At 41.8% G+C, this 12,179-nt stretch overlaps 1 protein-coding gene and 1 long non-coding RNA gene across 11 annotated transcripts in view; one reads left to right on the forward strand and one right to left on the reverse strand.

Annotated features, from left to right (window-relative positions):
* PTPRF (protein tyrosine phosphatase receptor type F) overlaps positions 1–12,179 on the forward strand; it is an 834,986-nt gene that overhangs the window by 497,827 nt on the left and 324,980 nt on the right. The gene's annotated exons all lie outside the window — the stretch shown is intronic.
* LOC133386706 (uncharacterized) lies at positions 2,154–5,661 on the reverse strand. Its single transcript, XR_009763245.1, has 2 exons — positions 5,600–5,661; positions 2,154–2,724 (listed from the first exon to the last, which is right to left on the reverse strand). It is a non-coding gene; the product is annotated as an uncharacterized LOC133386706 (long non-coding RNA).

Here is a 12,179-nt window from a genome sequence, read left to right on the forward strand (position 1 = left end):
TTGTGGCTGAATTGGACAAACAACTCAGGTGCTTGGACTTTTAAATTTGTTTTCAATCTGCAGTGTTGATGAGGACAGATGTAGCAGTCATTGCTTCCAGATAGCAACTGTGGGTTGGTTTTCTGCTCAGTACAATTGAAATGAACAAATCTACAGATAGTTTTAGATGTATCTAAAATCAAGAATATGTTTTGGTTAATGGCCACAAACCAAAGCATAGGCAAAAAATTGCTGGTTGAGTTGAACAATCATTTGGTTATATTCCATACGTGTTTACACCATGTGTTTATATGGGTGGGTAAATGACATTAACTTCTTAAACATTTTGGGCTGGGTTTATTTTTGTTCACTATTCTAGTGTGGTGTAGTGGTAAAGGTGTTGGACTACGACCTGGGAGATGAGGGTTCAAATCCCCACATAGCCATGAAGCTGATTGGGTGACCTTGGGGCAGCCACTGCCTCTCAGCCTCATGAAAACCCTATTCATAGGGTCACCTTAAGCAGGAATCGACTTGAAGGCAGTACATTTACATTTTTTTATTCCATGCAGTAGCACAGCACATTGAGTTCATTATGTTATAATGAAGTTGCTTATGTAAAATTGCTTAGTTGCTTATGCAAAGTTATTTTTATATCTTTCTAGCTGAAGCTTTGCTAGTATCTTATATCATTGCATTTTTAATAAATTACAAAGTGCTCATCCTCACAGTCTATTCCATAAAGAAAGATGTCTGTGTCTTATATTGTACATCCTGAGTGCTTTAAATGGTTTGTAGGGGTTTTTTTCTGTGACGACAATACAAAATTGTTAGATAACATCAGAATGTTGTCTGGGTCCTTACAACTCTGTTTCAATTGAAGCAGAAAACTTACTAGAATACCTCTTATTTTCTTCAGTAGTTGCATGTTTAGGATTGTGATGATGATGTAATACAGGAGCAGTAGGAGCAGAGCCATAGGCTATTAATACAACCAGTGGGGATGGCTGGCAACAGCACAAACCCTGTGACTGCAAGTTTTGGCTTGGGAAGTGCTATATTTTAGTACAGTAGGGCCCCACTCATATGGCGGGTTACGTTCCAGAGCCCCGCCAAAGAGCAAAACCCGCTGAAAAATGGAACTCCATCAATAAAATGGTGCCCGACACCTGAAAAATTCCATAAAAGCAGAACAAGCACCATATGAGTGGGGCCTTACTCTAATTGAAAACCGCCGTATTAGTGGAATGCCGAAAAGCGGGCCACCAAAAATGTACTTCTCAACAAGTGCTGAATCCAAATCATGGATGCTAGCTCCACAAGGGTGCATAACTTGTCATGGGTTGCCAGTGGGTTCAGGCCTTTCAAATACAGGCTTTTCACCACACACATGATGAAATGAATAGATTTTCAGTCTTCACTTGAAAGAGAAACTGTTGCATATAGCCAAAAATACAATTTCTTGGGGAAATGATTAGAGTTTTATGCACTTCACTAGTAGCTTCAAAATGATTAATACTTCACATTTAAACTGTTCACTTTAGATGACCAAAACTTGCCTTGCATCCAACATGATTTACTAGCATGCCCAGAAGAAACCTCAAATTTTTAGAGACACCTGGGAAATGCAGTGAATTTAAATGTAATAAGGACTCAGCATGTGTTTCTACCTCATCACTTCCTTGATCAGTTTAGAGATGATTTACATATTCAGACAAAGCACAGTGTTACAGTCTTCCTGGGACTCTACCACTTCCAAATGCAATTAAGAGTTGCACATGTGAACCTTCCCCTCCCTGCCCAAAATAACCTTCCTTAACACTGAAAACTAACAATCCCAGGAAAAGACTAGAATCCTTTTTGTAGATGTGTTTGCTTCCCACTGGTTGGGACTTTCATTGTAGTGGGGGAGCATTCGAACATGTGTTCTTTCCCACATGCATTCTGAAGTGGTACAAGCTGCATGTGTTCCCACATGCATTCGGAAATGGTATAGGCCAATATGCTTTTTCTGACTCATAGATCTTTTCTTAGACTATTACTGGGGTGAGGTAAGAATCTCTGATGGCTCTAAATACATTCTTTATGTAGTAATGGAAGCCATTGGGCTGGATGGTTTCACTAGTTATTCTCAGTCAAACTTGCAAAATGTGGAATGAATCACTTATGAGTGATTTTACAGTTGGCATTATGTGACATTTTATTTGCAATTGTAAATACAGGAAATAGTAGTGAAACGTGAAAAATGTGATGTGTCATAAACATTACAGCCTCTTCATTAAATTTATTGCATGTTTCTGAAATACCCAGCAAATAAAATAAAACTGGGACTTTGTTTCTTTACAGCCACAGTTAAGACATTTTCTCAAAGATTTGCAAATAAGAGGTTGAAATGGAAACTAGCTTTTTGTTATCTGCAGATTCGAGATGGTCAAATATCAACATAATTATTAAGTCCACTAGTTTTGCTTGAGTGCCCATTGCTTACAATTGACTGTGCATCTGTTAGCTGTGAGCTGCTGGTTTCCATGGAAACTGCATGTAGCACTACCTGTGAATAATTGAGAATGACAGCTGTAATGAGAGAATTTGGGGCAAATTGTGTAAATATTCGTAACCAGATTACCCTGATAAAATATTTTCATAGCAGATAAAGACATAACTTCCAGGCTTGAGGAGATCAAACTGAAGAAGAGCAGAAGAGGGTCCATCAGTATGAAATCCAGTGCACGAGTGCTTTTAAACCTGTAACAAATTATCCATATTTTAGAGTACTGTTTGTGAAACTCTGATTCCATGCACTGCCACCTCAAGGGCCTGAAATCCTTTGTAGTTTCGTTTCTGGGGGCAGGTAATTGAATTATGTGTCCTCTGAATATGTAAGTACTGTTGGACCCAGAAGGGAATAGTAAAAGAAGCTAGTTGGAATCAGTTATCTTATTCTTTTACTATTTCAGAGCACACCAAGTGGAGGGGCAAGGAGGATCATACAGAACAAATATATAACCATAAACCAACCCCTGTAATCGTTTTATAGCACCCATTTTAAACAAATAAATAAATAATGTTGCTCTTATAGCAGTTTAATATTCTATGCACTCCAATTCACTGCGGTACAATCTGCATAAGTCCAGGCAGCCCATCTACCAGTTAGCTAGAGCTTTTTTGTGTTTGAGTATGTGGAGGGTGGGGGACAAGCAGAAGGCAGGCAGAGCCAGCTGGTTGCAACAGGACCCAGCAGGACTGCTGTTCAGATCCTGCTGGCTTTTGTTTTATGTCAGGTTGAAATGACCTGAAGAATTTCCATTGCCCCTCTCTGGGTTCATTGTCTCTGTTGCACTGAAGCTGCAGAAGAAACATGCAGTCATGTTAGCAGGAGTGAGTCTGGTTCTGAATTGGCACAAACAGTTTGCGTGGGAGAGTTTGTGTTGTTAAAGGTTCTCTTGTAGTCTGCAGGTAATAAAAAGGATAAGCACTGGATATCATAACTAGCTGTCCCATATAACTTTTCTTGCAGTTCTGTATTCTCTTCCCAGCAGCTGAAGTTCCTTAGCATTGTGAAGACACTGTGCATGACTGCTTGCAGATTTGTCTTGACAAGAGTACTGGTGCAGGGTGCTAAGCTGATGCAGCCGTATATACTCTTACCTTTCTCCTGTCTACATTTGCTACACCCCAAGTCTTCCTATTCTCCTCTGTATCAGCTGTCTATGGTCTAAGAGAAGACTAAATGACAGTACGCCTTTTTTTTTTTTTTTACTCTTGGAGGAAAAATAATTTCAAAAATTCTCCCAACCTTGGATAAATTTAGAAGGGCCTTTTCTATTCTAGTCAGAAGATGATAAAGATGCTGTTTGTTGGTTTAAGGTGTGTAGTGACACAATATATTGGTTTTGGGGGCAGGAAAGGATAGACTGCTTTGCAAACAAGTCTGTCCAGCAGTCGATTATTCTGATTTGGGAAATGAAAGTTGTCACAAGCCGTATCTGCAGTTAATTAATTTGGGGGCAAATTCCTGTAAAAAGCTGCAGTGCCATCTAGGACATTAGGAGCATATGTGTATTTGAATGATGGTAGAAGAATTGTTCTCTACAATGACATTTAACAGCCTTAATTCCAAAAGTGAGGCATCTCTCATGATTTCTGTCCTGGCATGTGAAGGAAGATTCACTAATAGGCAAAAAACCTTGTGGTTTAAGAATGTACCTATAGCTCACAGATATTTCTATCAAACTTTAAAAAGCAGAGAAATTGGGCAGCTATAGTGAATGCACCAGGGGAGCAGGAGATCTGACCTCCTCTCTGAGATATTGTACTGCCCTACAAATTGGTCAAAATGCAAACACCATTTGGGTTGGTCTTTCACAGTCCAATTCACTTGCTATGTAGCTTGGAAGAATTTGGTAACATGTTCCTCTGAGCATATGGTGAGTAGTGGCAACACCTGCCATCTCCAAAGATGGAGGTTTGTTGGCGTTCTTACTTTGCTTCTTTCCTGAGTTACTAATATTTCTACAGGGAATCTAATCTAGAAAATTTTATTTCCCTCATTCTTTATCCTAGAAATCTGTGTCAAATTTATTTTTTTTTATTTCAAAGCCTTTTTATTGGTCAATGTCATATGATGGTGAAGACAGCCTTTTATGTTTCAAATTGGAGGTTATGTTCTATTTCTATTTTAGGTACATTAACTGTTGAATCTGAAACTGCAGTTTGATGTAAAATTAGACTGACTACAATATGTTGCTACTTCAGCATTGACTCTAGCTGTTGGAAAAAAGAGGATGCATGTTTTCAGCCTGCTGTGTTTAAACCACTTTATTTAAGGCAGGGTGGGCACCGTCAATTAAAAACATAGAGCACACCTAAATTTTTGCTAGAATATATTTCACCTCCCACTGTTTTATCTTGGGCAAATTGAAACACTCCTGATGTCAACTGGAGACTATTCTGCAGAATAGTCAGTGCCATTATTCCACAATTATTCTTAGAGGTTTTTTAGTGTAAATTTTGCGAAGTATTGCTATACTTCACATATTCACAGAAATAGAAACAAAAGAAAATGATTTCCTATAGGAAACTTCACTAAAATTGCAAAGTAAATCAGACATATTTAAAGTGACCATCTGGACTATATCAACTGTCTTCTTTCTTTCTTCTTTCTTCTTTGTTAAATTTCTATACCGCCCGACTAGCATAGCTCTCTGGGCGGTGTACAACAGAGAAATAATACAACAAAGAAATATAAATATACACAGTATATAAGTAGCCAAACAATAATAATAAACAACAAACTAATGAAAACATCTCAATAAATATACAATTAAGCAATCCCCACACACTTCACAACAGTGTCTAACAAAAATATGCTGTAGTCCAAATAACAGCAAAAATGAATCTCCAAAATTAAATCTTGACCCCCAAAACAACTAAAAAACAACTAACCCCAGTAGTCTATAGACATCCCGAGCAGCAGGTTCACGCGCACATACACACACACACGGTCTCTGGCCCCTTCAGCAGTTGCTGCTTTTGTAGCTGGAGAGAGACAGGGCCCCACCCTTCCAGGCCAGGTGGAAATCAGCCAGAAATGCAGGGAGCAGGTCTTGCAGAAACTCACACAGGTAGATGGTCTCTGGCCCCTTCAGCAGTTGCTGTTTTTGTAGCTGGAGAGAGACAGGGCCCCACCCTTCCAGGCCAGGTGGAAATCAGCCAGAAATGCAGGGAGCAGGTCTTGCAGAAACTCACACAGGTAGATGGTCTCTGGCCCCTTCAGCAGTTGCTGTTTTTGTAGCTGGAGAGAGACAGGGCCCCACCCTTCCAGGCCAGGTGGAAATTAGCCAGAAATGCAGGGAGCAGGTCTTGCAGAAACTTACACAGGTAGATGGTCTCTGGCCCCTTCAGCAGTTGCTGCTTTTGTAGCTGGAGAGAGACAGGGCCCCACCCTTCCAGGCCAGGTGGAAATCAGCCAGAAATGCAGGGAGCAGGTCTTGCAGAAACTCACACAGGTAGATGGTCTCTGGCCCCTTCAGAAGTTGCTGTTTTTGTAGCTGGAGAGAGACAGGGCCCCACCCTTCCAGGCCAGGTGGAAATCAGCCAGAAATGCAGGGAGCAGGTCTTGCAGAAACTCACACAGGTAGATGGTCTCTGGCCCCTTCAGCAGTTGCTGTTTTTGTAGCTGGAGAGAGACAGGGCCCCACCCTTCCAGGCCAGGTGGAAATCAGCCAGAAATGCAGGGAGCAGGTCTTGCAGAAACTCACACAGGTAGATGGTCTCTGGCCTCTTCAGCAGTTGCTGCTTTTGTAGCTGGAGAGAGACAGGGCCCCACCCCTCCAGGCCAGGTGGAAATTAGCCAGAAATGCAGGGAGCAGGTCTTGCAGAAACTCACACAGGTAGATGGTCTCTGGCCCCTTCAGCAGTTGCTGTTTTTGTAGCTGGAGAGAGACAGGGCCCCACCCTTCCAGGCCAGGTGGAAATTAGCCAGAAATGCAGGGAACAGGTCTTGCAGAAACTCACACAGGTAGATGGTCTCTGGCCCCTTCAGCAGTTGCTGTTTTTGTAGCTGGAGAGAGACAGGGCCCCACCCCTCCAGGCCAGGTGGAAATTAGCCAGAAATGCAGGGAGCAGGTCTTGCAGAAACTCACACAGGTAGATGGTCTCTGGCCCCTTCAGCAGTTGCTGTTTTTGTAGCTGGAGAGAGACAGGGCCCCACCCTTCCAGGCCAGGTGGAAATTAGCCAGAAATGCAGGGAGCAGGTCTTGCAGAAACTCACACAGGTAGATGGTCTTCATAATGTTGCTTCCTCCCTGCTAAAATAAGATCAGCACAGCACATGTCTTGTTTCTGTTACTTGGGCTGATTGCAGGTGTTGCCACCATTCACCATATGCTCAGAGGCACATGTTACCAAATTCTTCCAAGCTGCACAGGAAGTGGATTGGACTGTGAAAGACCAACCCAAATGGTGCTTGCATTTTAACAAATGTGTAAAGCAGTACAGTATCTCAGAGAGGAGGTCAGGTGTCCTGCTCCCCTGGTGCATTCACTACAGCTGCCCAATTTCCCTGCTTTTTAAAGTTCGATAGAAATATCTGTTGGCTATAGGTACATTCTTAAACTGCAAGGTTTTTTGCCTATTATTGAATTTCTCTGCTTTTTAATCCGGGAGGTAAGAAATGGGATCCTGTGCAAGTTTGCTGAGAATGGATTGAACATTTGCATGCTTATTGAGTTCAGTGGGATTTACTCCCCTGCAATCATGCTTAGGGTAGGTGAAACTGACCACAGGGGATGGGGAGGGGAGAGGGAGGAGATTGAAGGGGAGAAGAAGGACAAGTTTGATCATTTGCACATTTATTAAGTTCAATGGGATTTACTCCTGTGCAATCATGCGTAGGATAGGTAAAACTGATTGGGGGGAGCGGGGGGGCTGGAGTGGGAAGGGGAGGAGGAAGAAGAAAGAGGGGAGGAGAGCAGATAGAGGGGGGGAAGGCAGGTCTGATCATTTGCATGCTTATTGAGTTCAATGGTATTTACTCCCGTGCAATCATGCTTAAGATAGATAAAACTGACCATGGGGAGGAGGAAGGGGAGGGGGAGGAGGGGATTGGAAGGGGAGGGGGATGTGGAGGGAGGGGCAAAGGAAGGGGGAGGGAAGGGCAGGAGGGAGGAGAAGGGAGGTTTTTTTGATGATATGCATACTTTTTGAGTTCAGTGGGATTTATTTCTGTGCAATCATGTTTGAAAATGGAAATGGACTGCCTTGAAGTCAATCCCAACTTATGGCAACCCTATCAATAGGGTATTCATAGTAAACCATTGCCTTCCTCTGAGGCTGAGAGGCAGTGACTGGCCCAAGGTTACCCAGTGAGCTTCATGGCTGTGTGGGAATTTGAACCCTGGTCTCCCAGGTCGTAGTCCAACACTGACCTGGGGGAGGGGTGGAGGAGGGGGAGGGGAGGAGATTAGGTGAGTGGACATTGGGCAGAGGGGAAGCCGCTTTCCTTTCCAAAAGGAAAACTTTGTGAACAGTATCATTGCTTTTCAGTTTCTCTCCCATGTTTTTATTCTACAGCAGGCACATGTAGCCTCCCACCCGAATTTAAACCAAAGCTGTCCCTGGCCACATCCACACCACGCCTTTATTTCACTTTGGACAGTCATGGGTTCTCCCAGAGAATCCTGGGAAGTGTAGTTAGAGAAGGGTGCTGAGAGTTGCTAGGAGAGGCCTGTTTCCCTTACAGACCTTCATTCAGAGTGGCTCACTGTTAAACCAGTTTGGCCACTAGAGCTCTGTCAGTGGAATAGGAGTCTCCTCTCAGCCCCCTTCACAAACTACACTTCCCAGTATTCTTTGGGGAAAGCCATGATTGTCTCAAGTGAAATCAAAGTCTGGTGTGGGTGTGGCTCCCTGATTAGGCAAGCCGAGCAGCTGTGAGTCTGGCTTTTAGAATACAGTTGGTTCTTAATGAGCATGCCCGACACTATCATTGGGTTCAAACCAAAATTTCTTAAGTTAATTAAAAATCATCCAGGCATTTTTTTAACTTTTAAACTGCAGAAGATGAAGGTGAGAGTATGGGGAAAGGTCAGTAATAGGATTAGAGGTACTCTGTGAACATGGCCGATTTTTAATGAATTTCAACAGATTATGAGAACTCTGACAAGGGGCTCTGGGTTCTTTTTCTCTCTTTTTAGACTTTGAACTTTCTATTCTCTCTATTTTGTGTATTGCCATGAAAATTGACAGGATTGTTAAGCAAGCGTTTCTGAGTTCAGAACTATGGGTTTTGTAAAGTTTTGTGTTGAAATGAGCTTATGGGAAGCATCAGAATGGCATGGGGTTTTTTCAATTTAACATTGTGGAATGTAAAAAATCCACACTGGCTATAGTATACAGCCACTCTTGTGGCTGTATAATTCCTGTAAACTTTATAGAGAGAGGCAGAACTCTCTCTCTCTCTCTCTCTCTCTCTCTCTCTGTGTGTGTGTGTGTGTGTGTGTGTGTGTGTGTGTGAGTGTGTGAGAGAGAGAGAGAGAGAGAGAGAGAGATTAATTATGATTTGTTTCTGACTGACAACACATTGTCAAATATGATAGTAAGGGGGGGGTTAAGTAGAAATAAATATACCTGTTCTAATCCTTCTCTATACAGCATGTCAAAACCTTGTCAGAGAGAAATATAGCATTGAGCCTGAATGGCTGAGCGGCTTCCATCTGCTTCAGAATCTCTCCACAATAATCAAGAGTGATGAAAATTGCTATTTTGTGTTTGACCTCCAACTGACCTGTTAGCCTGGTGTCTATAAAACAAGGAAAGTCTCCTGAACTTACATAATTTCTGATACCTCTGTAGATCATACCTCTTCCATCAATATTTCTAGAATAAATAATTTCTAGTTCTTGTGGCTGCTGTTTATTCACAAAGAGAAATCCTTGGATTTAACTCAATTTTTTGTATATTCACTCATTAAATTAACTTTGCAAAGCTGATACCTGTTCCCTGTAAGCAAAATAAGCATGTTGTCCCTTGAGAGCATCAGCTGGCCCAGTCGAGAAGCACAATTTCCTCGTTGTGATCATTTTGAGGAGAGAACATAAGAACATTCTAATGCCTAGAATGACAGCAAATGGAGAGGAATGTGATGGCTGAGTTGTGAACTAGCAAGTCCCCTCTATTCAGATCTGACCTCCAACATGAACTCACTAAATGGCCTTAGGCAAACCACTGTTTTTTCAACCTTAGCCTTCCACTTACATGGTATAATCTCACAGTTTTCCTTATAACAATCCTTTATGTGAAATGTCTTGAATACTTTAAAGCAAGTACTTATTACCATTATTCATTTTTTCCCTTTTCCTTCTCAGTAGTAGTCCCAGCGGTTTACTCAGGTATGTGTGTGTACAGTTTCTCAAGCCTCTTTCTGTAAGGAGTGGCCATCGCTGTTTAGGAATGTCCTGGTTCTGTGGTAGATTTGTAGAACTGGTGCAAAAAGCAGTAAATTTGATAGAAATTATTGCACGTGTTTTCTTTCTAAGTTTGCCTTCAGGATATTTGGAACAACTCCTGCAGTCGGTATTACAAAGGTTTTTATTAACTGTCTTGAATTTCCAGACACGCTTTATTTCCAAGGCTTTATTTCAAAAGATTTTGGTATTTGATTTATGTCTCATCTGTTGTCATCTATTGTTTTATCTGTTAGAGTTTGATCCTAAAATAAAATGTGATCATTTTTCTCAATAACTGGGTGAGGCTGTTTGGGGTGGTGGTGGTTCTGAATTGTTATGTTATATCCAATTTATGATGAATGATTTTCATAGCCTGTGTCTATACAGGTGGGCCCCGCTTACATGGCAGGTTCCATTCCGGACTCCCGCCGTAAAGCGGAAATCACTGTAAAGTGGAACCCCATTGAGTATAATGGGGCGCGGCACAGGAAAATGCTGCAAAATGCCACAAAAGTGAAAAATCGGCTTTAAAACGGGGAATGAAAGCTGCCGCATTAGCGGAACGCCGGGAAGCAAAGCACTGGGAAGCGGGCCGTACTGTATTCACCAATAGGCAAAAAACCTTGCGGTTTAAGAATGTACCTATAGCCCTACCTATAAAGTCTATCAAACTTTAAAAAGCAGGGAAATTGGGCAGCTATAGTGAATGCACCAAGGGAGCAGGAGACCTGAACTCCTCTCTGAGATATTGTACTGTCCTACAAATTGGTCAAAATGCAAACACCATTTGGGTTGGTCTTTCACAGTCCAATCCACTTCCTGTGTAGCTTGAAAGAATTTGGTAACATGTGCCTCTGAGCACATGGTGAGTGGTGGCAACACCTGCTATCTCCAAAGATAGAGAATTATATTTTTGTATGTTTGTTGGTGTTCTTTTTACTTTGCTTCTTTTCTGTGTTACTACTAAGGCAAGGTGGGCATGGTCAATTAAAAACATAGAGCACACCTAGCATTTTGCTAGAATATGTTTCACCTCCCACTGTTTTATCTTGTGCAAATTGACACACTCCTGAGGTCCACTGGAGACTATTCTGCAGAAGTCAGTGCCATTATTATGTTTGGAATTATTTTAGTGTAAAGTTTGCAAAGTGTTGCTGTACTTCACATATTCACAGAAATAGAAACAAGAAAATGATTTCCTATAGGAAACTTCACTAAAATTGCAAAGGAAATCAGACATATTCAAAGTGACCATCTCAACTATATCAACTGTCTTAATGTTCCTTCCTCCCTGCTAAAACAAGATCAGCACAGCACATGTCTTCTTGCTATTTTTTGGGCTGATTGCAGGTGTTGCCACCGTTCACCATATGCTCAGAGGCACATGTTACCAAATTCTTCCAAAGCTACACAGGAAGTGGATTGGACTGTGAAAGACCAACCCAAATGATGTTTGCATTTTGACCAATTTGTAGGGCAGTCCAGTATCTCAGAGAGGAGGTCAGGTCTCCTGCTCCCCTGGTGCATTCACTGTAGCTGCCCAATTTCCCTGCTTTTAAAAGTTTGATAGAAATATCTGTGAGCTATAGGTACATTCTTAAACCGCAAGGTTTTTTGCCTATTAGTGAATTTCCCTGCTTTTTAATCCGAGAGGTAAGAGATGGGATCCTGTGCAAGTTAGCACCAGCAGTAACAGAAATAGTTCAGCAGTGTATTTTAAATGTTATATTACCATCAAGAATGCCTTTACTTTTACAAGAGGGTCATGGCTTAGTGGCAGAGAACATGCTTTGCATGCAGAAGTCCCCACATTCAATACCCAGCATCTCCAATTAGGGCTGGGAGATACCCTTATCTGAAACCTTGTCAGTCAGTACTGAGCTAGGGACGTCTATTATAGGAGAAGGCATTAAAAAGGATCTTATTCTCAACCCAGCAGCAACAAAAGAAGGAGGAGCATGGCTGTGACTATCATGAAGAGACCTTGCACTTTTTAATTTGCTACTGCACTACTGGTCACAAACAGAAAAAACACTTGGCCACCTCATTAGTGTAATATGGTATTACACTAACTGCAAACGTTTGATGAAGACTTTCTGTTCTCTACAAAAGATGAAGAGAAAAATGCCTCTTCCCTATACAGCAAAGGCTTTCACAAAAGTGGGAGGTAGTGGCCAACACAGCACTAATTTCAGATGTGGGCTTCAACACAGGACTAATTTCAGATAGCGAGTGAGTGAGTGAAAGAGATTT

Source organism: Rhineura floridana, chromosome 6, assembly GCF_030035675.1.
Source record: "Rhineura floridana isolate rRhiFlo1 chromosome 6, rRhiFlo1.hap2, whole genome shotgun sequence".
NCBI classification, from domain to species: Eukaryota; Metazoa; Chordata; class Lepidosauria; order Squamata; family Rhineuridae; genus Rhineura; species Rhineura floridana.